The sequence below is a fragment of the Eleutherodactylus coqui genome, chromosome 5 (assembly GCF_035609145.1).
Source record: "Eleutherodactylus coqui strain aEleCoq1 chromosome 5, aEleCoq1.hap1, whole genome shotgun sequence".
In the NCBI taxonomy this organism is placed as follows: domain Eukaryota; kingdom Metazoa; phylum Chordata; class Amphibia; order Anura; family Eleutherodactylidae; genus Eleutherodactylus; species Eleutherodactylus coqui.
This window is the reverse complement of record NC_089841.1, coordinates 247,134,863-247,160,066: the sequence shown is the minus strand read 5'-3', so window position 1 is coordinate 247,160,066 and position 25,204 is coordinate 247,134,863. Positions and strand designations below refer to the sequence as shown.

Here is a 25,204-nt window from a genome sequence, read left to right as displayed (position 1 = left end):
TTGTAGGGAATGGAATACTAATAAACACTTACAGCAGCCATGTGCATACAGGACCGGTCATGGTGTCACTGTCATGGGATCAGTCACCTGTAAGGGAGCAGCCTGTGGTCACAGCACCAGGGGGTGATCAGTGTGTGCAGAATTCTCTTGTGCCGCTTTTCATCCCTGCTGTATGTATGTAGCAGAGCTGTGTGTGACGCACACGTAGCAGAGCTGTGTTGTGCCACCATAAACAGCGGTACTGTATAATTTCTTAATAATTACTAGTACACTGTTATATAAAACAGCTGTGCCTGCAGCAGAGAGAACAGTGCAGGCACAGCTAGAGCGCTCTCGTCATCAAAAGGATGTATCGATACCATTAAAAGGATGTCTCGGTTCAACACAAAACCTCTCCATAGACTGTCTTGGCCTTTCTTTTAACCTTTTGAAGATGGGTCTTGACAAAACCTGTACTTGTGTGCAAGTCTATGGAAGCTGCTTTATTGGCAGATAATATACATGTTATGTACTGATTAGCGGTTTCTGACCTCTTAGATATAGATACAAAGCTATGGCTATTCACTAATTGTCCGTTTGCTTGAGCCCTATGGCCCTGGTGCTCCACATTTGCCAATAAATCCCAACAAAAAACCCGAATACCCGAGTCATATCGGCTTTGTCACGCGTCCTGCTTGACAGTATTGATTGACATATTCATGGAAACTCCAGCTTTGTATCTTTGCAAAGTCGAAATAAGACAGACCCGCTGTGTTCAATAAAGAGTCTTCCTTCTCTTTGTTGAGAGTGGCAGGAGTCTACAGAAGCTGTTGGGCAAACACTTTGGAAACAAGAGCTCAAGTTGAGGAGTCCATGTTGCCTTTGTGTGGAGATAAAAAAGGCAGTCCATAATTTGGTCGTCTTTGTTATTTTAGGAACAGTGGGCTAAACAATATGGTTCTGGGCAGGATGGTTAACATCTGAGCTGGGGGGGATGAATAGTCCTGGAGACCTACTGGAAGAGACATTTTAACCCTTTTGGGGCTTTTTTAACGGAATAACGAAACTTCTCTTTTGTCTACCCAAATATGTTTTTTATATATATATTTTTACTTTATTACATTCTCTTAGAACCAGTGTCTCACTCTTCAGGAGTAATCTATGTCAAATGTAGATGGTTCAATCAATTTATTTTACCATTTTTTCTATGATGGATGGCACAAATGTTCCTCTTATGATGTTCGTAGAGTTTTACATTAAGTATAAAGTGTCTGAACATCACAAAAAACACACAGCTAGATAGGCAGGACTGACCAAATATGGGATATTGGGTGTTTTTTTTGTTTTGTGAAATTGGAAAAACTTGGCTACTTTCCTCCAGATAGTCACATTCTCAGTTGTGAGGCTGAGCAGCAATACCAGACTCATCCCATGGACTACTGTGGTGCTGATTTTGGAAGAAAGCAACCATGCGTCCTCAGTTAATAAAATATTGTGCAACGCCTATTATGGATTGGATCGATGAGTTGAAGTAAAGGCTGATTTACACAATTATCACTCAAAATTCGTCCAAACTACGGCTTTTGAGCAAAAACCGCTGCGTGTAAATGTGTGCCCAACGTGCACTTACCGTGCACTTGTCGTCCATCCCTGACTTCAGGTCAACATGAAATCTGTCATCCCTGATGAGAGGGGACGGTGTGCTGTGTTCTCCACAGGCAGCGCTGATAGCATTGCATGCTAGAACAAAAGTGATGTATTTAGAGAACAGACCACCTGCTGTTCTCTAAATACAGGCAAATAAAGCTAGTTAGCTACTAATAGGCTGATTTGCATTAACTAGTAACGGGTTAAATGACAATTTTTGAGCGATCGTCTTTGCGTGTAAATGGACGTTAAGTTCAGAAAAAAGTTCAGTTGTTAGTTTTCCAGTATTAGAATCTTTGCGCGCCGGAATGGGGCCGAAGGTACGTCATGGTGCTGGCTATTTCCCCCTCCACAGTGGCCAACTACAGTATCGTTTTCCAAAAGAGCTCCACATTGGATAAAGTTGGGGTGATGTTATGGCACTGGACTCTCGGTGTAGATATTAGTAGAAGCACAGAACCCCAAATGAATAGACAGTCCAATCAGATAAGGAGCAGGTTAACTTACGGTTTACTTGGATGTTTGTAACCATCGAGCTTTACGCACAAGTAGGAGGTACAACTCCCATGAAGAGTTTGAACACGTTGGCGGCTGTTGCTTTCTTCTCTGCGTGTCTTTTTCCGGGGTGTGGTCACCTGGCACTGGCTCATGATTACAAGGGGTGCGCCCACCTCCACTTTTCATGGGCGAAATTGGAAAACCGGACCTCTGTTTCCGTCCACTTGTCGGACGCATCTTCATATCTTAGACGCCCCTCTTCTCTGTCCCTTTACATATAAATCAGGAGCTGGAGTAGACTTCTGGTATATTTTGGACCAATTTTTGCTGTAAATTATGCATAATTTGTCTTGATTTTGAGTGGCCACGCCCATTCAAGGCAAGCCACACCCCTTTTAGGTAAATACCATAGGGTTTGCACCAAACTTTGTGACTTTATATAAAGAAAAAAGCATCGATACATCTCCCTTACTGTTCTTATTACCCCCTGATCTGCTGTGTAGTAGACTGGATACGCTTCAAGCCACCACTTATAGGCAGAAGACTATAGACAAGGGATATTATAAAGTATAATAAAAGCTTTTCAACACCCGATGAGGAATAAAATGGGGATGCACAGTTGGTGGTTCGAAAGTCCTATTTCTTATGCAAGCGACCCCTGCCCTGCGATTTGGAATCAATGGGGTTCCAGCTGATGGACCATCAACAACAACCTCTTGTGATACTGTCAAATATCAGAAAATTATTTAGCAATTTAGACTTTTTTACTATACATTATTCCACAATGAGACCCTGCGCTGTAGCCGTCCTCGTTGGCGTCTGTCTGGGGTGTAAATGCACAATCGGAACAGTAGAGTATTTTGTGTGCATCACCCTTGAGGGACGTCCAATACAATGGGGTACGTAACCCTTATTTCTCATACTGTGTAACCTGGAGATGTAATTTGTTTATGGTTTAAAATTTTAGGCAGGGTCCACATGGGGCGGAGCTGCAGCGGATCTGCAGAATACAACCCTCATTGGGGGAGAGGTGAATTCGGCAAGTGGAAACGGCGATACAGTTGACATACTGCGGATTAAATGTAATCAGCATGGGTTTTGTGCAGATTGTTTCCGCAAGAACGTGGACGAAATTCTCAACATCTCATCCACTTCGCCGCTCCTATAAATGCCGTGGATTTTCCGTTTGGTGGGTCTGCACAGAAAATCGGCGGCACATCCTTCCCGTGTGAACGTAACCTTATACTAGAAATTGTTGCAGATTTAAGCTTAAGTTATTCTCAAAATCGGGACCTCCAGCTTCTCATCTGTTAACAGTAGAGTAAAAAAAAAAATTAAACCCTTTATTCGGCAGTCGTTTCGGGGAAAAAAAATGAAAGTATAGGTAGACTTTAGGAATAAACAATATTGACGGGGTTGTTATGTCTAGCAGATGATTGGGCTGTAAATCAGACAGTGTGTCTAGTATGATGGGATTCTCATTCCACTCAGAATACAATGATGGTTATGTGAAGCTTCGGAGGATTATATATTTTCCTCCACCTGGCTCGCTGAATAAACAGAAACCATCTGCTGAGCGCGAGCGGCTGAAGAGAGCGCGTTGTCCGTCTTTGGAAGACAGTAATATTTAATTTGCAGCAATGTGCTTCCTAATGAACAGTAAACTTGCAGAGGCTAATGGCTCCTAAATTATAATGTATGACTGGTTTACATCCGTGTGCAGAAAGGCTTCATTGCACCGACCCATATAGGTCGCTGCTGCAGGAAATCTTACATAAGGACTAGGGATGAGCGAGTATACTCGCTAAGGCACCACTCGCTTAAGTAATGTGCCTTAGCCGAGTATCTCCCAGCTCGTCCCGAAAGATTCGGGGGCCGCCGCGGGGCGGGGAGCTGCGGGGGAGAGCAGGGGGGGACGGAGGGGAGATCTCTCTCTCCCTCTCTCCCACCCGCTCTCCCCTGCTCCCCGCCGCAACTCACTTGTTAGCTGCGGCGGCCCCCGAATCTTTCGGGACGAGCAGGGAGATACTCGGCTAAGGCACATTACTCGAGCGAGTAGTGCCTTAGCGAGTATACTCGCTCATCCCTAATAAGGACTCTTAGACCTCCTTTACATGTTACAAATTGCATGTATGTGAAGCCCATGATTTCCTATGGGTTACTTCACACAGAATGCAACATCCCGACGTAAAAACCTTGCGGGTCCGGCGATATGCCCGTGACTCGTGAGGTTTTGTAGCCCATGTTTCACTATGGAGCCTTCCTCTCTGTTGCATCGCATGAAACCGCGATTTTCGTGCGGTGCAACTTTGACAGAAGGAAATCCTACTGTCAAAGCCAAATCTAAGCCCTGGCTGCAGAAAAAAATTAAAAAAAGATACATCACCCTAGAAGTGCTGTCGGCCTTCACCGCATCTTCTCCCCGGGTCCCTGGCATTATTCTCCTTCATCTCTTCTGGCCAGGGATTTAAAAATCCCTGTCTCCTAGAAGCGCTGCCTGTGATTGGCTGGCGCTTAGCCAATCACAGCCAGCGCTCGATGAACCAATCACAGCCATTCATCGAGGGCTGGCTATGATTGGCTAAGCGTTGGCCAATCACAGGCAGCGCTTCCAGAAGTTGGGGATTTTTCCATCCCCAGCCAGAAGAGATGAAGAAGATCGGTGCGGGGGCCAGGAAGAAGATGCAGTGGAGCCGGACAGCGATTCATTTACGTATATTTTTTAAAATTTCTGGGGCTTATTTTCAGGGTAGGGCTTAAATTTCAAGGCAAATGTTTATGGGAAAATCTCCTTAAGCATTACACAGTCTGTAACATGGCTGTTGATGGAGGGTCATGTGACCTGACCTGTCCATCAGCAGCCTCCATTGAATAACGCTGTGTATGGCGTTAAAGTAGAGGATGCACATCATTCATCAATGACCATATTGCAGATGAGAGCCCTGTGCTGACTTTCGAGTTAGATTCTATCGTGAGAGGCCAGTGCTCTACAGATGTGAAGAATAACCCTGTCCAAATGTAACCAAGTTAATGGCCAAATATTTTTATGTACGGTGATTCAGCAAAATTGTAACCGTTGAACTAATATGAACTAAAGACCATGAAAATGTGTCACTTCCTTGGTGTCCAAAAAAGCTGGACTTTCCAAAGTTCTGCTTGTTAAAAAAAAAAAAAAAAGAAGTCCCTTGACATTATAGGAAATCGGTCATCCCATTTTAGGCCCCTACACCACCGCCATGCTGTCCTACCTGATTGTAATGGGTCTCTAAGAACGCCCCTGTCTAATGTAGTATAAAATAGCACACTATGTTATGTAGAGACTGGGGACGTTGCCCATAGCAACAAACTGCAGTGCAGCCTTCACGTCAAGAACATTGAAAGAAATGAACGCTCATCCGGGATTGGTTGGTATGGGCAAAAAAAAGTTTTTCTCTTAGACTGTGTCAAAGATGCTCGTTCCTGTGCAGATGCATGGGGATGATTATTGCTGACCCTAAGCTTTTCAAAGCCATAAAAAACTAAACTAGACTGTTGCAATAAGGAGAGTTAATGTTTATTTTTCCCATGCTGTTGCTACCTATCCTCAATGTTGTTTGCGGACGGGTCGCAAGTCGGACAGCTTCCGTTGACTTCAATGGAAGCCATCTGTGCGGAATCCGGGCAAAAATGGAGCATGCTGCAATTTTTCCTCCACTCGCAGGAAGTGCAATTAGTTTCTGCATATGTGCAGGAAGAATCTATTTCCCATGGCATGCTATGGCAGTGTTCACTACGGATCCGTGGTGTGGATGCCCGCCGCAGATTCCACAGCAAAAACTTGTTGTGTGCAGGCGGCCTAAACCGATCCTAACGAACAGCATATATGTCGGTATAGTTTTAAAAGAGTTGATTCCTATGAAAAAGAAGTAACAAAATTGGATTCACCAGATGATTAAGAACCGAATCCTGTTGTAGGCGTCTGATAACGCAGAAGTTAGTGCGGTCTAGCCGTAAATGCACGCATGTGAGATCTAGTAAAGCACAAAGCTAAGAGCAGGCTCATTAATGCACCGTCCACAATCGGGATGGTAGATGGAGCTGCACCTTGTTCATTTACATTCCTGATCAAACCAAACCAGTTATGTGGCTAAATCTTAGAATCTCTTAGAAATAAAAAGTTCCTCCCTGACTTCTATCAAGGAAACCTCAAGAAGCCGCAGTAAGTTATTGAACAGAACTGTGCCAGATATGCTAAAAACTTTATTAAGTGCCAATTAAGTTTTGCTGATTCCCTCCCAAAGCAAAGGAGCCTCTACACAGGAACGATTATTACTACTGACTAGAGGCATTGGGGCGGGCGATCGTCCGGACCCATAACACACACATTGTTTTGTGTGTATATATGTATGTGTGTGTATATATCTAATCATATAGGCATACATAGCTTTAATTTTTGACCCTGTCCTGTCCTTTTCTCTTTGCTCTTTTTGCACTAGCTGCTTTCATTGCAGCCTTTTGCACAAAATAAATAAGTTCCAGTAACTTGTGGCTAGTCAGTTGGGGTTAGTCTTGTGACACGAGCGCAGTAGGCATTTTTTACTTTGATAGAGGAATAGGAAGTGTTGTCATGGGAACACCCTGCCCGTCACTGCAAAAGGTCCCTGTGACATTGTCTGTTGGAAATGCCTCACTGGGGCCCTCCTCCCCACTTTGCTGTAACAGCTCCTATGGTATATGGACTGATTGGCCAGTAGGGGACACACACCTGTCTGTAGACCAATCAGCCATGCCTGAGGGTATTTAATCCAGTCATGCCCATTCCTGGGTGTGGGTCATTCTGTAGCGCAGGTATGCAGGTGCCTGAATCGCCTACATGCGCAGGTGTGCAGGCGCCTGAGTCCCCTCTGTGCCCAGGGCGGCTGTATCCCCTCGGTGTGCGGGCTGAGCATGTGACATCTGTGTGTTCCCTCCCTACAGGGGTCGGTTCTCCACAATAAATGCTCCTTTTGCTCTGATATTGTAATCACTTACATCAACTTTACAATCACACAGAGGAAGTTTCATCTACTTCTAGGGGAGGGAGTGTTTTACTGCAGTGTATATAGTCGGGCAGGTACCTGCTGATTTTGGGCCTGAAGACTTTTTAGCTTTATGTTCTCCAAGTTTCCTGAGATCCTTCAGGCAGTTGTACTTGGGAGGTGTGACCAGAGTCGCTCATAGCTCACCAAGTCATGCCAGATTCTGCACCCCCAGAGCCTGATGCCATCTACGTTGCACGTCTCCCACAGATGGCACCCACGGGGGCATTACTGCATTTTCCTCTAAATTCCTGGTTTACTTACAGAGAAATCTAAGAGCTGCTCATCCTGAGCTTCTTGGTACATGAATAGAAAACTAGCAATGGATAGCTGACCGCTTAAGGCTCATTTAGACACAATAATTATCGCCCAAAAGATGTTTTTTGTGCGATAATCGTTGTGTACCTTTAAGCGCAGGGTGATCGCTCAAAAGTTGAGTGATCACCTTGTGCTCCGAGTGGGGGATGCAGAAAACTAGCAGGGCCGCTTGTCTTCTGCATCCAGCTGTTCTCGGAGCGCTCGGCTGTTATACAGCCGAGCGCTCTGTGCGGGGTATGCAGAACACAGCTGGACTGCTCTGTTCTTCATACCCAGCCTGTCTTCAGGGAGCGGGACACAGCTGAAACAATAGTATCGGCTGTATCCCGCTGTGAATCCCTGATAAGGCTGATCATTGTCTTTCAGCACACTGAAAAACAGCGATCAGCAATGGCTTAACGAAAACTGCACGCTCAAAAGAGTCTAAATGGGCCTTTAGACTCTTAGTGTGGATTTACAAGGCCGTTCAGGGTCTGTGGAAAGCTGGGTGTGCGACCACTATATTGGATTTCTAATGTCTTGGCAGCACATAACGTAACGCCACCAATAACTGGCGCAGGGGGTATTTTTAAAAGCTTTTATCGAACCAGGTAACACAGACAGGAGTGCGATTTGAGGAATCTCTGTAACGGAGCGTCTACTAAATTTTTTGTAAATAGAAAAAACTTTGTTTAGGTCCGTCCCTACACCGGTGTAACAGTACCAATCCTTGATGGCTCCCATATCGGTCCTCTTTTGTATGCCCAGTTACGCACAGAGGATTGCATTACTTTACCAATACTTGTATACATCATTGCTCCTTAGACCCGTGTACGGATCATTCTAGATCTCCTCTGATGTGATTGAGCATCTACATTTTTCTGTGGCCCAATGATGAGCTGGGATCGGATGTGCGGCCTGAATGCAACGCCCGGTAGTCAGACTGGATAAGAGCAGCCTGCTTTTGCCTTGAGATCGGTGGTCTCCTACCTGCGGCTCTCCAGCTTGCTGCGGCGGTCGGGGGGGGGTATTGTTAGCGACCGTAGACCTCCGTTGTTACGGCCATAACGAGCAGCCAGAGCAGTAATTATTGCATCTATGGTGACACCGTAATTCTCCAACCTGGGTGAATATATTCTTGGCTTCTGCTTCATCTCTATGTAAATTAATTTCTGAGCTATCTGGTAATGAGCGGTGACCTGTAGATACACGTTAGCGATGGGAAGCGACAACCTGTTTCCCGCGGCCCGTGTGTGCCAGGGGGATAGGGATGTGCCTTTTTAGATTTATTGCTGCACCACACAAGCCCGGTAACGTGAGCCCCGGCTTTGTATCGGGATTAAAGAGAAGTTTTCTACAAGGGAGTTACATTTTGTATTGTTTTGCGCTCTACCTGCCAACTTGTTAATTTGTTACTTTTTGTTTGCCTCAGTGTTCCCCTTGTGAAGCCGGTGGCTGCGGGGCCGTCTAATGACAAGGTGGCGTAGGCTTTTGTTAGACTGTCGGGTATCTCGTTACAAGATGAAGAGGTTCTCTTCAATAATTGATCCATTAGACAATAGGCGCACGCTAGCAGGGCAGCGGGAGGAGGAGGACAGGCCGGCACAGCCGGCAGCTGCTCTTCCTGCAGCCGAGGCCGATGGCAGCGTCTTCCTCCTTGATCTGCTAAGCTTTATTAGAGAAGACTATTATTTCCCAAGGAAATCAAGCGGAATTAGGGATTCAGCAAGAAATTAAAATGTTCTGTAAGGCAGCTTCACATGGGCGATAAAATTGCGCATTGCGAGACGCACAAATCTCGCACACATATTAACCCTATGAATGGGGTCCTACACATCAGACTATGTTTTCACGCATGGCACTGCGATGTGATGCGGGAAACAAATTGCGCCATGTATCTTTCTGCAAGATCTTGCAGCGCAGCGCCCACTTCTTTCAACAGGACTGGCGGCAGCAGCAGCGCCAACCCCGCTGAAAGCAATGGGAGAACTCTGCGTTCCTCTGCCACGGCTGTGCCAGTCGCGGCCGGGGATTGCTTCTTCCCCGAAGTGATGAAAGCGCCTTGCATCCCTGGGGAATTCACACAGTGGGGACCGCGATATGGGATTCACGGCCCCGTATCTCGCTCATCAGTGTGACATGAGTGCAGGTGGGTCCGGCCGCTCTCACATCGGCGTTTGGGTCAGATCCGTTTTTTCCTTTTTTTAAATTTCAGTTTCTTTCTTCCAAAAATAAAGCAGAGAGTTGTAAACCCTGCACTGACCCCGACGGCGGTGTGAGAGTAGCCGGACCCACCTTCACTTATGTCTGTGTAAGTGGCTCCTTCACACGGGCGTATTTGCGCGCAATATGCAGGGAATAGAACTCAATCGTTCACTTTTCCGTATTTTGCACATGCATTTCAATCGTTCAGAAAATCGCGTTGCACGCTGTTATTTTTTGTGCAATTGCGCACCAAAGATCCCCATATGAGTGGGGTTGGGGGGGGGGGGGGGGTAAACACGCATAATACACTGCTTAATTTCACTGAGAAATGAACACCCCTCAAACCAACTAGCCATTGCCTCTTGTTTGCCGCGCCCATCTGAACACACCCTACGGTCAAAAGTATGGTAGAGTACCCCACTGCGCTCACAAAAACGCAGCGCCAAGGCACGCACAAATGTGCATACGTTCGAGGAAGGAGCCAGAGGGTGAGTGACGTGGCGGGCACTTCTTTTTTTTTTTTTTTAAATGAGGTTAACTAATAACCTGTATTTATAGAGCTCGCTGACGGGCGAGTGTGCCACCTGATGCGCAAATTCTGGGGAAGTCTGACTACAAATGTGGATTCCAATATGACTGCATGTGCATCTGACCAAGCGTGCATGTACACGCGATGTCTCCTTGCGTGTTGTGTGCACATTTGCGCATCCCCTCTACAGGGAACCTCTGATCTGCAATTGTGCAGGAAAATAGAGCGCGCTTTTTTGTGGTTTTTTTTGCCACTGAAGTGCGCAAGGAAAATCTGCACATGTGAGCGACTCCATTAAAATCAGTGGGCTCTGTTCTTTGCCTATTGCACGTGCAATTTTTGTGAAGGAGCCCTCTGGTCGGTTTCACACGATAAAATCGCACGAAGCAGCAGAATTATGAATCCCATTCTTCTCGATGATTTCCTTCACGTTGGCGAGGTTTTTACTCGTGCAGAGGTCCTATCGTTCAGCACTTTTGCTCTGTTTTTAACGCCCGCGTTCCCCTACGGAGCCTTCGTTTATCGCATTGCGCAAACCTGCAATTGTCGTGCGATGCCCTTCGAACATTAGAAAGTCCTATCGTCTTTCGTGCGAGAAAAGTGCAAGCGGCAACGATGTCTTTGTGAGAAAAAGCAGCGCTGACACTCAGACATCTCATGAGAGAAACTGCGATAATCCCGCAATTTTCTTGCGGTGATACCGTGATCGCTTGCGAGAAACTACCCTTATAGCCGCGGACACGGGAAGATAAAGAAATCCCTCGTCCCAACATTGGGGAATTGTCACGATCTGATGACCGCTCGGCGGTGGCCCACTTCCTGTCCGCAGCTCGGAGGTTGCCCGCCTGTTAACCCTTTAGTATGTAAAGCGATATGCCCCTTTAAGCCTCAGCAATTGGGTAAATATGTCTTCTGGGCACTAAGGGAAGCGTTGAGTAAGTTTCAGCCGGATCACCTGTCGGAGCGCCGGGGGTTCTGGTCCCTCCCTGCTCTCATTCAGCCCTCTTTTGTGGCAGGGTAATTTGTTTATCTGCTGCGCGCTCGGCTTCCTCTTCTGTCCTGCTTCCCTCTGACTCCCTCCCTGCGATCTGCTTCTCATGCTGCAGGCCTACATGGCAGCCTGTCGCCTCTGTCCCCCTCGGCCGCGGCTGGACCGTGTCATCCCCTCGTCTGAAGGCTTGCCAGGGACGCCCAACTTGTAAAAGGTAGTATTGTGTGGCCGCGAGCCACCCAGCTGCTCCCCGCAGGCTCCGCGCCGCCCGCCTCCTTCTTCCTGACACTTTTCAATAGATGGGTTGAATCCGTAAAAGTCCTCGCTTTACTTCAATCACATCGTCTACTTTTTAGCGCCGTTTATTGTTGCGCTTCGAGTCGTGAAAGTTCATACGCTGCTTTGTGAATGAAATAAATATACGCTTCCCGTCCGGTAAGTGGGGCGCCATCGCCCCGTAGGCTGCGGGCTGCCGGTAATTGTAGAGGAGAAACGCGCTGAGGCAAACTGATGCAGAATACATTTGGCGCAAGCTGTCGGGTGCTGCAGTGGCAGGAGAGGGGTTAATGGCATGTTTCGAAAGGAGGGAGGGCGAAGCCAGAGGATCTGTCTGTTCTCTTCTTCGCCGAGGGTTTTGTCTTTTTTTCCTTTATTTTGCGCGGCTGTTCATACGATAAGAGGAATATTTTAACACCGGAATAAATGCGATTCGTAGTTCGCAGTATTTGCGTGTAAAAGGGAAGCCGCACGTCATCCTCGTTGTCGGTAACGGACGTGATGGTCGGGTCCCTGGAGGAAGCCGTCAGATACAATCAACCACTTGGTTTGTGTTTTTATTTAGCATTAAGTTGGTTTTCGGCCCTTTTGGACGGGACGATTTTTCGGGCGAATGATGTTGGCGTTCGCACGTCGTGCTGTTTATACAGGCAGATAAAACGCTGGCTAAACCGGTCTCGGTCACTTACACAGCGAATGAGAGCGACTGAACGAGCGGTGTTTAAACTGAACGAGCCAACGATGATTTTCATGCTTGCGCAAAAAACAATAAGCGAACAATCCATCGTTGAATGCTTGGCCGTGTTTACACGGAGCGATTATCCCCAAATTGGAACAATCTAGCGTGTTTTTTTTTTTAAAACAATGGTTCCATGTAAACGCACTTATAGGTCGGCGTCACCCGAACGTACGTGTATTTGGCGTAAATGAGTGCAGCATTTTGCCTAATGCTATATTTTAATTTTTTTGCGCACACATCACCGTATTTTACTGTACTGTTTCGGCGCACGGAGAAAAAAAACGAATCACTTGAAATGTCTATAATTAGTCTGAGTAGCAGATGTGTTCTTTTTGCTGCACAATTCTGCAGTGCATCACGCATCTTCTATCCACAAATCCCCATTGACTTCTATGGGGACTTTTTCTGTGAGAACGTGCAGGAAAATAGAGCGTGCTGCACTTTTTTTTTGTGCGACCAAAATGCGCAGAAAACATACGCACGTGTGACCGACTCAATGGGTTCTATTCACTGCGTGATGCGTGCGAATACAGCCGTGTGATACGGGCCATAGAGGTCACTGTCTATGGGTTGTAGTAAGGCATAAGGCTACCTTCAGACGGGCGAGCGTGATATCGGGCCGTGAATCACTCACCAACATGTGAAGTCCCCACGGATGCGTGGCGTTTTTATATCATAGCCGCCTCGCACGCACAAGGAGAGAACAGGCCACCATTTGTTTCCTGCACCGAGGTGCCACAGAGGGAATCGTGGCTCGTGTGTGTGACCTTGTTCAGAAGAATGGGGTTTATATTAGTGCATCTCGCAATGCACAAATCTTACTTGATTTTCTCGCCCGCGTGAAGCCGGCATAAGGGTGTTTTCGCTTCACCATATGCCAATGAGCCCATCCGATGGGCGGTCCACCGGTGGTCCTGCTCTCCTCCAGCCTTCTCTGCTAGGAAGAACAGAGTGGCGCCCCAGCTGTTCCCGCTGCAGATGACACGCGTTCCACCTCCAGTGTATTTGCGCCAACCTAATGACATCAGTCCATCCGGAGAATGACCCCAGGCACAATGGAGGTGGCAGGCATGGCATTAACAGCGGGAGGCGCCACTCAGCAGGAAAGGAGCGGTTTTAGCAGAAAAGGCTGGAAGACGGGAGGGACCGCCCATCGGAGAATAATGGCTGCTTTTTCATGTGTGCGTGAAAAGTGAAAGTGCAACAATATGATTTTCTCACCAAACGCATCATACATAAAAATCGACCATGTAAATGCAGTCTCAGGCCGGCGTCACACTGGCGTAACCGTCTTTACGCGTCCATTTACGCAATGGTCGCTGTATGTTTGTTTTACTGTACTTTTTCCGCGCACAGGTTGTTCTCCTCTGCGCACGCGGCCGGGCTCCCATGCATTAAATAATCAATTAGTGTAATTTGCAAAAAAAAAAAAAAAAAACGCAGCGGTTTACGCATTTCCAGCCATACGAACTGCCGGCGGAGACCGTGTCTGGTACGGCGCATGACTGTGAATTGTATGCTCACAGACAGGCGCAGCATGACTTTTTAAAGGGGTTGTCCCGCGAAACAAAGTGGGGTTATACACTTCTGTATGGCCATATTAATGCACTTTGTAATATACATCGTGCATTAATTATGAGCCATACAGAAGTTATTCACTTACCTGTTCCGTTGCTGGCGTCCCCGTCTCCATGGTGCCGTCTAATTTTCAGCGTCTAATCGCCCAATTAGACGCACTTGCGCAGTCCGTTCTTCTCCCTTCTGAATGGGGCCGCTCGTGGCAGAGAGCTGCTCCTCGTAGCTCCGCCCCGTCACGTGTGCCGATTCCAGCCAATCAGGAGGGTGGAATCGGCAATGGACCGCACAGAAGACCTGCGGTCCACCGAGGGTGAAGATCCCGGCAGCCATCTTCGCAAGGTAAGTAAGAAGTCACCGGAGCGCGGGGACTCGGGTAAGTACTATCGGTTTGTTTTTTTTAAACCCCTGCATCGGGTTTGTCTCGTGCCGAACGGGGGGGCTATTGAAAAAAAACAAAACAGCCCCTTTAAATTTATTTTAAACCAAGCGGAGGGGGGGGGGGGGGGGGGGCTGCGTACGAACACAGAGAAATAGGGCATGCTGCGATTTATTTCTCTTGCATATCGATACGCAATGTCTACACACCGGGGAGTATGGGTACAATGATAGTCCAATGACTTTCATTGACTCCGTTCACCACGTATGATGCGGTTGTGCAATGACTGTGTGATGCACGCTGAAAACGCGGTGGTGGACATGAGCCCTTATGTGTAGTTTGCACAAAATCCACTTGTGAATGAACCCGTCATTATCAATGGGCTCTATCCAGTGCGACACGCAGATACGTTTGTGCGAATCCAGCCATACATTTCTTTTACCGTGTAGTGAATATTGGCACATGGGGCATTTGATGTCCGTTATATTGCGTCTAGGCATGGTGATCATGCCCCTCTTTGTGTTCTCATCAATCATGTCCACCTGGCCTAGTTGGGGGTATCGAAAGGGGTTGACTTCCTGAGCCAATCCTCTTAACAAGAGTGTGATCATTGGGCTGATCAAGGTTGGACCCGGGGTCATCGGGTCCAAACCCCCCCACGCTCCATGCATCATCCCAGACAGACGTCTGTCCAGCCGCTGCTCAAAGACTCTTCGTCTCCTCAAGAATTCACAATAAGAATGTTACACAGCCGGATACAGTGTAACAAGGAGAAACTTGTCATTTTGTAGTCCTAATTGGGATTTGTAGTCATTGGGGGAATTTATTAGCCAACATGTTGGGGCGGATCTGCAAATAAAAGGCATCAGGATACTGGCTCTGCAATACTGGCGTGGGTGGCGGGCACCACATAGATGTGATAGACGGGCACCACATTGCTTTCTTTTGCAACTTGTACAATAAACTGGCAGAGTGATGCATCAGAGGTCCGCACACATATTTGGGCTCCATAGGTCCCCATAGAAGTCAATGAGGGTGAGTAAATGCACACACAATGCACAAGGAGATGCGTGAAACACTGTGTAATTGCACTGGGATTCTAAGACCTCTGGTGTTGGCCATTTCAGTTGATGCGTCTGTTTATTTTGAATCAATGAAAATCGGTGTACTTTCATTGACTCCATTCGCCACGTGTCTCACGGTGAAATTACGCCGGCATGAACACGGCCTTTGGCTGTGAATCGTGTTGAGTTGGGACGGAGCTAGTGTAAACTTATGTAACCATAAAGTCTTGGGTTGGCGCACACCCTGCGATGTGCAATGGTATACTAATGATTACGTGCAGGACCCAGCGTGTCGCGGCCCGGGCGCTGACTCCACACAAGCAGCTTGTTTTCTTCTTAACTTGCCTTGCCTTTTCTTGTCAGTATTAGCACTTTTCATGGGTAACATTTTAATGTTTGGCTGACTTCCTGGAAGAACTTCATATGTGAGTCTTACTGTGCAAGCTATAGATGCCGGCTATATGATGATATGCTTTACAATGTGCGCTAAACACTACATAAACTACAAAGCATGGGGAATGATATACAGCTGGCACAATAAGGCCAGGCCCACAATCCCCATACATTGTCTTGGCGTGTGTGCATGAGCATAATACGTGTCAATACGTGTGGGACACTCAATGACAATACACCCATCGGGCTCAGGACCCCCGACAGACCACCAGTAGAGAGGAGCGTCTGACCAGACTGTTAGGAGGTGTTGGGACCAGTGGGTGTGTGAGGGCACACTAGGTGACCGGGCTCAGGACCCCCCCTACAGACCACCAGTAGAGAGGAGCGTCTGACCAGACTGTTAGGAGGTGTTGGGGGTCCTGAGCCCGGTCACCTTGTGTGCCCCCATCCACTGGTCCCAACACCTCCTAACAGTGTGATCAGATGCTTCTCCCTACTGGTGGTCTGTCTGGGGTCCTGAGCCCGATCACCTTGTGTGCCCTCACACATCCACTGGTCCTGACAGACCACCAGTAGAGAGGAGCGTCTGACCAGACTGTTAGGAGGTGTTGGGGACCAGTGGGTGTGTGAGGGCACACAAGGTGACAGGGCTTAGGACGCCCCCTACAGACCAACAGTAGAGAGGAGCGTCTGACTAGGCTGTTAGCATGTGTTGGGACCAGTGGATGTGTGAGGGCACACAAGGTCACTGCGCTCAGGACGCTCCTACAGACCACCAGTAGAGAGGACTGTCTGACCAGACTGTTAGGGGAGGTTGGGACCACTGGATGTGTGAGGGCACACAAGGTGACTGGGCTCAGGACCCCCGACAGACCACCAGTAGAGAGGACTGTCTGACCAGACTGTTAGGGGAGGTTGGGACCACTGGATGTGTGAGGGCACACAAGGTGACTGGGCTCAGGACTCCCCCTACAGACCACCAGTAGAGAGGAGCGTCAATACTGCTTTTGCTGTGGCGCGGCACACTGCCCCCTTATGAGATCTGATATGGCTGCTGCAGCCTACAAACATCTCGTCACTTTTAAGTCTATTGCCAAAGTTATTAAGACAAGCATTTTCTACAGCTCTCTTAAAGGGGTTATACTCTATCCACAGAATAGAGGATAACTTTATGATCATGGGGTCTCACCATTGAGACCCCCACTGATGCCAAGAATGGAGGTCCCATGTCTCCTCTGCTGACTGCAAGCTTGTGGCACACTCCCCACCACCCCACTCGGAGTGAAGAGGAGATTGAATTGGGAGGCAGTCGCGCATGCACAATGCCGTTTCATTCACTTTCAGCGGGACTGCTTGAGATGGCCAAGTACAATTTCCGTCAGCCTCATTAGATTGAGTGGCGGCTGTGCATGCGCAGCCAGCACTCCGTTCAGTGTGACGTCACTCTGGGTGTTGAAGTGATCCCGCAATAGTAGATTGGACACGTGACCCCGCTCTCAGGATCAGTGGGGGTATCAGTAGTGTGTTTCCCACCAATCATAAAGTTATCCCCGATCCTGTGGCTAGGTGATAACTTGAGGTTTTAGGATAACCCCTTTAATATAAAGTGTGCCTTTAAATTTTGCTTTTCTACTGGCAGTTTGTGCACAATAAAATCAAATGTATGACCGGCATGAGCTCGCGTTGAGTTGAGCCGTAACTTACGCCAGATTTTGGCGCAATTTATGGTAAGTCGGTTGGGCTTGGGGAGACGATGCCAGCTCGATGAGACGATGCCAGCTCGATGCCCCGATGTGTGGTGATAGGGGTGGGAGGAAAGCTGAGCGCTTGATTTATCCTGCATTGCCCTTGATCCACATTTGCAGGGTGCCCAGGTGTGATGCTTTCTGATATAAGGGTGCCACATTTGTACCAATGCAGCGCTTCCCGACTCCGGTCTGGGGTCGGAATTATTTTAGGGGACCCTTCCATCATGATACACTCATCGTACCTCACGTTTTTATTTGACAAATGGGTCTACGGACTGAGTGGTGCGGCTAAGGATTGCCCTGATTAAACATTATTTAAATTATTTGCTTGAGCATTAACCCCTTCAGTGGCAGGTTTAGGTGGTCTTCAGCACATTTCAACACTGATTTTTAGGAGATTTTCCGGGCGTGCCACTAAAGGATTAAAGGGGCTGGCTCGTTAGTGACCACCCTATCAGACTGCATGACCCTTGGAGTGATCAACTGATTGCCCCAAATCCTGCTCCCAACTGCCGCTTGCAAACAGCTGGTTTTGTTGGGTTCAGTCTCGGTCACGCGCCTGCAAGGAAATACAGCATTCTAGGGCAGCCATTCCTCTAAATATCCATCCTTGTACAAGGATCCGAAGAGGACCGTGATAATGCCGCAGGCTTAAGAACAGGAACGGAAGTAAGGGGGTTAATAAAGCGGTTCTAATTGCAAACCTCAGTAGTCGTTTTTGCTACTTGCATTTTTATTGTTTATACGGCTTCATTCTCCATTTATTATACTGCTTACAAATCGGAACATTTTCCCCAAATGTAGCGATTTGTGTATTACTTGTTTTAACCTTTTTTCCTTCTAATTGGTAGAGCATTCCCCAGATTTTTTTTCAGGGTTTTTTCTAAAATGACGGGGTAACCGATCCTCATCAGACACAACTCAATGGAGTGCAAAATGTCTGGTTTCGGCTCTGTTGATGCTCGTGGTGCGGTTGTGTTTACAGGGTCTGTGGTGGATATGGTAGATCAGCTGGGATCCAGCCATCTTTTTTTGTCTTTTGACTTATAATGGATCAGTGTTTGGTGTACAGTTATAATTTATATCGTGGCAAGCGTCTGTACTCTGGCCGAAGACACCGGACGGAGAAGAACAAGAGTCTGAACATAGTTTTTCTTCCTCAGTAACTTTGGGCAGGAAGCTGACTTCTATGCAAGACTTGCTAATAATATTCAAAGGGTTTTCTCCTGTCCTTCCTTCCTGCCGTCTTGTAAGTGTGCAGGTAATGAGCAGGACACTTATTTTTCTGACTTCGAGCATATGAGATATTCTAGGGATCTTGGACTGCAGTATACCCAGACAAGTGGCAGTTATAGATCGGTGTTCTTATGGCCTCACTAATATGAATTGTATTGGATGTGTAAGCCATGTTTTTCTGTATTTAGACCGGCTGCACACATGTGGGATCCAGCATCGGAATCCAACCCTGTGCCCGGCCGGTGACCCCACGTACCTGTCATTTCTTGCCGTGTGCAGGTGGCCTTCTGTACCGTGGATGGTCCGGCCTGCGAGCCGTCAGACATGCGCAGCCCAGTGTAAATGCACCTTTAGCCATAGTGTATCCTTGGTATCTTGTGACCCATGGATTGAATTAAAGGCTATGTACACCTTTTGCACCTTGTTTTTCTTTTTATCCATGTGTTTCTGATAATGTAAACTTTATGCAATTGGTTAAAAGAGAAAATTAAAAAAAAGCCTAAACTGACAGTTTTTCCCCTAACCACCTTCCCTGTTGTGAACTGCATTTACTGCCTTAAGGGTGCCTACCCACTAGCGTTTTTTTTCCCTGCGAAATTCGCAGCATTTTTTTCTCTGCAGGGGTCTATGGGACTTGTAATGTTAAAATCGCGATCACACAAAATCACGATTTTGCGGTAAATTGCGATTTTGCTTGATCGCGATTTTAACATTACAAGTCCCATAGACCCCTGCAGAGAAAAAAATGCTGCGAATTTCGCAGGGAAAAAAAAACGCTAGTGGGTAGGCACCCTAAGGGCTCATGCCCACGAGCGTTGTGGAATTCTGCCGCAGATTTTCACTTAAAAACGCGAGTGATCGTGGATTTCCATGGTCTCCATTAATACTACATTAATGGAGACCTCCCACTGCGGAAATCTGCGGGGAAATAGAACATGTCGCAATTTTTTTTCCTGCAGCGGAAATCCACGGCAAAATTCCGCATGTGAGCGTTGGCAGCAGGAAAGCCATTAGGCTCAATAGAACCTAATAGCTGCGGAATTCAGCTAAAGGGAATGCTGAGTCCACTGAGCTATTGCCAGCAGCTACTCAGGGAGAGAGCTGTGTAGTATTGAGTGGGCGTGGTTATGCTACACAGCCTCTGAAAGTAGAGAGGTGGGGGGGGAGGTGAGCTTTGTGTACCTTTTGTGTAGGAGAGACCAGCTGGTAAGTTCTGATTAAGCTTCTGGCTGGTCACACAGCCAGAAGCTTAAATGTAAGAAAGCCTGCAAAGTATGAGGCTTTCTAAATGCATGAAAAGGGCAAACTCCATGCAAAAGAACAGATAAGTCAAACTTTTTGTTTTCCTGTAGGGACTTAATAAGATGTGTGTATTGATTTTTCATGCCCAAAGTTTTCCATAGACTTTGAATACTCTACTTTTTGCTTGTTTACTACATACTGCAAAGTTAGAAGAGTCCGTCTGAGGTTCCATCCTTTACAACCCTTTATAGCATATCCGCGTAATGTGATGTTTCTTCATTTATGTCCATATTGATGCTTAACTGTAATTTTAGTCTAATCTCCCTTCCTGTGTCTGTTTCAGCCTTAGTAAATGATAAAATAGGCCGGTGTCATGCAGCCTTTTTGTAAGGGCTCATTCACACTTGCAACTGCACTTTTGGTCCACGAGGAATGCACCATTTTCACTGCATGTATATATACATTTTTATTGCATATGTGCTTTTTTATGTTCATGTTGCGTCTGTAGACGGCAAAAAACACAAGAGGCCCAATGATGTCACTTTTTGTATTTTTTTCTTCCAAGCCTTGTATCCTGACAATATGCGTATAAAGCCTGTGACTGTGCACGGAACATCCGTGGTCAATGCGTCTTTTTACATTCCCATGAACTGTGATGGGCAGTTTTGGTCCGTGATGCAGACCAAAATAGACATGCTGCAATTAATTTTTTACATGCAACAGCGGCCCGTTGGAGAACGCACATCTGGACACACCAGTTTTTAATTCAATGGGTCCGTAAAAAATACAGACTAGATATACACAGAAAATACACCTGTGTGAATGGCCCTAACTTTCTACTTTCGGCCAGCTTTGCTGCTGTTTGCTGACATGCCAGACAGGCCCCGTGGCCTCGTGGTTCAGGGGATTTAGCGGTTCCCCCCAGTGTTGCGTGCAGTGCATGTAACGGGGCCGTTACTAAAGCACTTGTTACATTCACAGAGGAAACCACGGTAGCCGTTTCCTTTCTTTACGCACTTGTGAGTCAGTGGTGTTTGCATGATACATTATAGATATATTATTTCCACATTAGATATTCCCGCTCATCTTGTATGGCAATAAGATTTTCTCTTTTTGCTTCCAGTATTGCTTGCATACCTTAGACTGGCGCTATATGGGGGCCGCATCACCCACCCGATATTTCCACTGTAGCTCATATTGCATAGTGCTTGCTCATAGAAGCTTATGACAGTGCTTTGACTATGGGATGCAAATAGATATAATGTTGCTTCCTGTTGACATTTTGCACAAACCTTCGGGTCTGATCATGTATTCAGGAATTACCTATGGCACACCCATGGATCCATGGCAGGCTTTTCATGCTCAGATTTCTGACGCAGATGTGCTGGCAGATCCGTACGAGGGTTGGCCACACCGCCAGGTTATTCCAGGTGCAAATCGCAAGAAGAGTAAATAGGCTGTTTTTTTTTTTTTTTTTTGGACGTGTTGTTTTTTCTTTTTTTCTTTTTTTTAACTTGGGGTGGGCGTAAATCTGCGTAGATGTCTTCTGGTGTAAATAGGCTATAAAATACCTAATTCGCTTACATTAAATGCAGAATGTTATAGGATTTAATGAGGACTTTGGCGTGGAGTCAGTCCTCATCTAATCCTGAATGCATGAATGAGGCCTTACATTTAAAATGTTCTTACTCCTTAGCAGAATTGGGGCTGTCTTATGTCTGCTTGACAAAGCCTAGAGAACTCTCGAAGCTCCGAGCCATCAGAATCGTTCCGTGGGGCTGTGTCCACACTGCAGTTGGACGTGTGTAAGTTTGCCCGCCTTGAGACCTTGCCCCCTCCGGAGTAGGGCTCCCTCCGGTAGTCATGGCGTGATTCTGTGGCCCCATTACATGGAGCCCTTTGTGTGACCAAAAGCGCTCTCCTGTCCGTTTTTGTCGCTCGTACACTCTTCCCAGGTCCCCATTGATCACAAGATCAGTTTTGGCCTCTTGCTCATGGTCAGTCTAATGAAATCACAATGAAAAGTATGTTTTCTACCTTTATTTCCAGTTGCTTCTATAGCCTTTGTTCACACAGTACAGGTTCACATGATGTCATCAGATCCATATAGTCCTCCAAGTTTGGTTCTGTGGAGGGTCCAATGCGGTGGACATTTTAGTGACCATAAAATGGGGTTATTATGTCCATTTGGCCTAGTCTCCCCTTTTTTTCACTGTCTTTTTTGCAAATCGTAACATAACGTAACCTCCGAGTTCTAAGACCCTGGCGATCACTGGTATGAAGGGTGAGCAGTGCTAGGCATCAGCTCTGATGGGCACGGTTTGGTTGTACTATACCAGATGTACTATAGCAGAAAAAGCTGGGCTCCGATTTGGTGAAAATAGGTGCAAATCAATGGGGAGGGTAAAAGGAAGAAGAAATAGAGGGGCTCTTGCCCTGTATGGTGAGAAGTGTCTCAATTTGGGAAAGGCCACCAAACCACCAGCCTGGTAGGCCTTTATGTCAACCTATGTCAACTGTCTATTCACCACATCCATGCAAGGAGCGCGCCCACAATATGTCAGCATGTGATAGTGAGTAAAACATATAAACCATTCGTACTTCATTAGGGGAGTGAGGGGGTCAAACCTTCGCCCTTATTCCCCAATAACTGAACCAGCTTAAAGGGGTTGTCTCGCGAAAGCAAGTGGGGTTAAGTACTTCTGTATGGCCATATTAATGCACTTTGTAATATACATCGTGCATTAAATATGAGCCATACAGAAGTTATTCACTTACCTGCTCCGTTGCTGGCGTCCCCGTCTCCATGGCTCCGTCTAATTTCGGTGTCTTCTTGCTTTTTTAGACGCGCTTGCGCAGATGGGTCTTTTCCCTTCGGCTTGGCTCGGCAGCACCGGCGTTTTGGCTCCACCCCCGTGTACGCGTCATCGCGTAGCTCCGCCCCCGTCACATGTGCCAATTCCAGCCAATGTATACGCTTGTGTGAAGGTTTGCCCCCTAGGCCCAATGCACACGGCTGGATTTGCATTGCGGAATCCGGAGCGGTCGTCTGCCTCCACAGCAAATACCGCCCATAACATGCAGTGGAAAAGCGGGTTTTCATGCCGACAAGCAGAAATTAATTGTGATTCTCCAGCTGCAGGGGGGAGATTGCAGCATGCCCTGTTTTGACCCGGATTCCGTGTGGATGGCTTCCATTGAAGTCAATGGAAGCCATCCGACCCGCAGCCCTTCCGCATTCATCATTGTGGAAAGTCTGCGGTATCCGTGTCTTCGCCTAGTGACGGCGCAGCATTATCTGTACTACACGTGCACTGTCTCATCTGCAACACAGATAACAAGAACCTGGACAGATACATGGCGTCACCGTCCGGGCACAGGGACGGATATCACTGCGGAATCCCGCATGCGCAGTCCCACCTGGCTGCGTGCATTTGCCGTTGTACTCTCTATCGCATGCTGATTTGTATTGGAAGCCATCCCTGAGTGCCTGTTTTCTTCCGTTTTGCCACACTGATACCAACCGCTGGCACAAACGGGCAGACAAGCTCTTCTCTCCTGGGGGAGGCAGGATTAGCAGTTACCTTTTTGTAAGAAAAAAACTAAGAGAATATTCCAAAAAGTTTTTTCTAAAAAGTCTACATTTCAGTATTTTGGCGTACACATCGGAATCTGATAAATCCTTTATTTTAGCCATTTCATATGACAAACCAGCGCTGTAGATTGGGCCCACCTGCCAGCTCAGGTGAAGGTAGACTTGTGTTGGTAGGGTTACCTATTCTGGCCTTCGTGTAGTAATGGGAAGCGCTGCGTGTAACACGTATGTTCTAGGTCTTCTGCCTCGTGAAGCTCCTATTAGTTACTGCGGAGGAAAAAATCTCCGTCATCTGAATGAGAAAAAAAACGACAAAGATTTTTTTTTTAACTTGGCCAAACCCCTTGACTCCCTTCCGGAGGTTCCAGGACTGTGGGAGTCGCATACCAGAAGTTGGATAGGCGGTGAGGTAAGCGGCTGTCGCTGCGGGCTCTGCTCTATTATCTCTCTCGTTCCACCCTGGTTTGACTGTAATTATTATATTCGTCAGCGCTTAAAGCGACAGTACGTTCCGTGATTGGGAATCCGTAATGACTAAATGTCTACTTGTCAGATTTAAAAGGCAACAAACTTTTTTAAAAGTGTTTAAAGACGCCCACCGCCACATTGTTACTTACATGAAATTAAAGGTATACGGATACAAGGCTCCAGATGTGTTCTTTTTCCTGCTCAATTACGCAATGTATCGCACTATATTTTAGCAAATTTTTCGTGTCCACCATTGACTTCTTTAGGGACCTATGGTGCGCAGGAAAATAGAGCATGATGCGCTTTTTTTTTTTTCTCAACCGAAAAGCGCAGAGAAAATCCGCACATGGGTATTCAATGGGTTCGATTCTCTGCGTATTGCGCTTGTAAATGCATCTGTGGGAATCGGGCCTTCTATAGGGGTAACAGTGGGAATAGATTTGCCTTAGAGCTTATTCACATAGAAGATTTTGATATCTGAGCTCTATCTTAGTTTGAAATTGACAGACCCATTAAAGTCCATGTGTGCAATTTAAACTTTTTTTCCCTCCCTTTTTCATTTTATGGACCAATGGTGCATTTAAAAAAATAAATAAATAAAAAATTGCAGTATGTCGTACTCTGATGCGATTCTCTGGCCAGAATCACCCATTCAAATCAATGAGCGCATTAAAAAGAGCTGAAAATACTCACATGACTTGCGAGTGTGTTCCGGTTTTTTTTCACCTACCCATTGACTTCAATAGGTGTTTTAAATGACATCAGTTGGGCCGCCTACATTTTTTTCACGTACATAAAAAACCGATGAAACTCGCGTTACAATCCTGCAGTGAAAGTGCAAATGCTGAACAAAAACTGATAAGAAATGTACGTAAGCTCGCAGTGAGTTGGTCAGTTTTCACTGACCAAAATTGACCTCCTATGTAAGGCCTAAATGGAACACTGGGGCTTTATTCACACACGTGGGTGCTAGTTTGGTAAGTGTTCACGACAATATGGCACTGGACATCATGTTCGGCGTCCCCGTCATTAGTGATTGTACTGCCTAGGTAGATGACCAACAACAGCGGTTGCAAGACGTTGACCAGTTCGACTGTGATTGTAGCGTATCCAACTCCCATAATCTGTCTTCTCCCAGTTAATCCGTAAACCAACAATTGCCGCTTTTTGTTTCTTTGCGGATACTACTTGTTGGAGTTCGGGGAGCGATGGTAGGAGAGCTATATCATCCACAAAGTCCAACTCCGTAAACCGTTGTAGTGGGTTACGTCCCACAACACCAACTA

The 25,204-nt window shown here is 46.8% G+C and overlaps 1 protein-coding gene across 5 annotated transcripts in view; it reads left to right on the top strand.

Annotated features, from left to right (window-relative positions):
* PTBP3 (polypyrimidine tract binding protein 3) overlaps positions 1–25,204 on the top strand; it is a 140,087-nt gene that overhangs the window by 63,446 nt on the left and 51,437 nt on the right. Inside the window, exon 1 of one of the 5 annotated variants that reach the window (XM_066604434.1) lies at positions 11,291–11,417. The exons of the other annotated variants lie outside the window; for them this stretch is intronic. The gene's annotated coding sequence lies outside the window, so the exon portion shown is untranslated. Of the gene's footprint in view, positions 1–11,290; positions 11,418–25,204 lie in introns of those variants that run through there. 5 annotated transcript variants of the gene reach the window in all.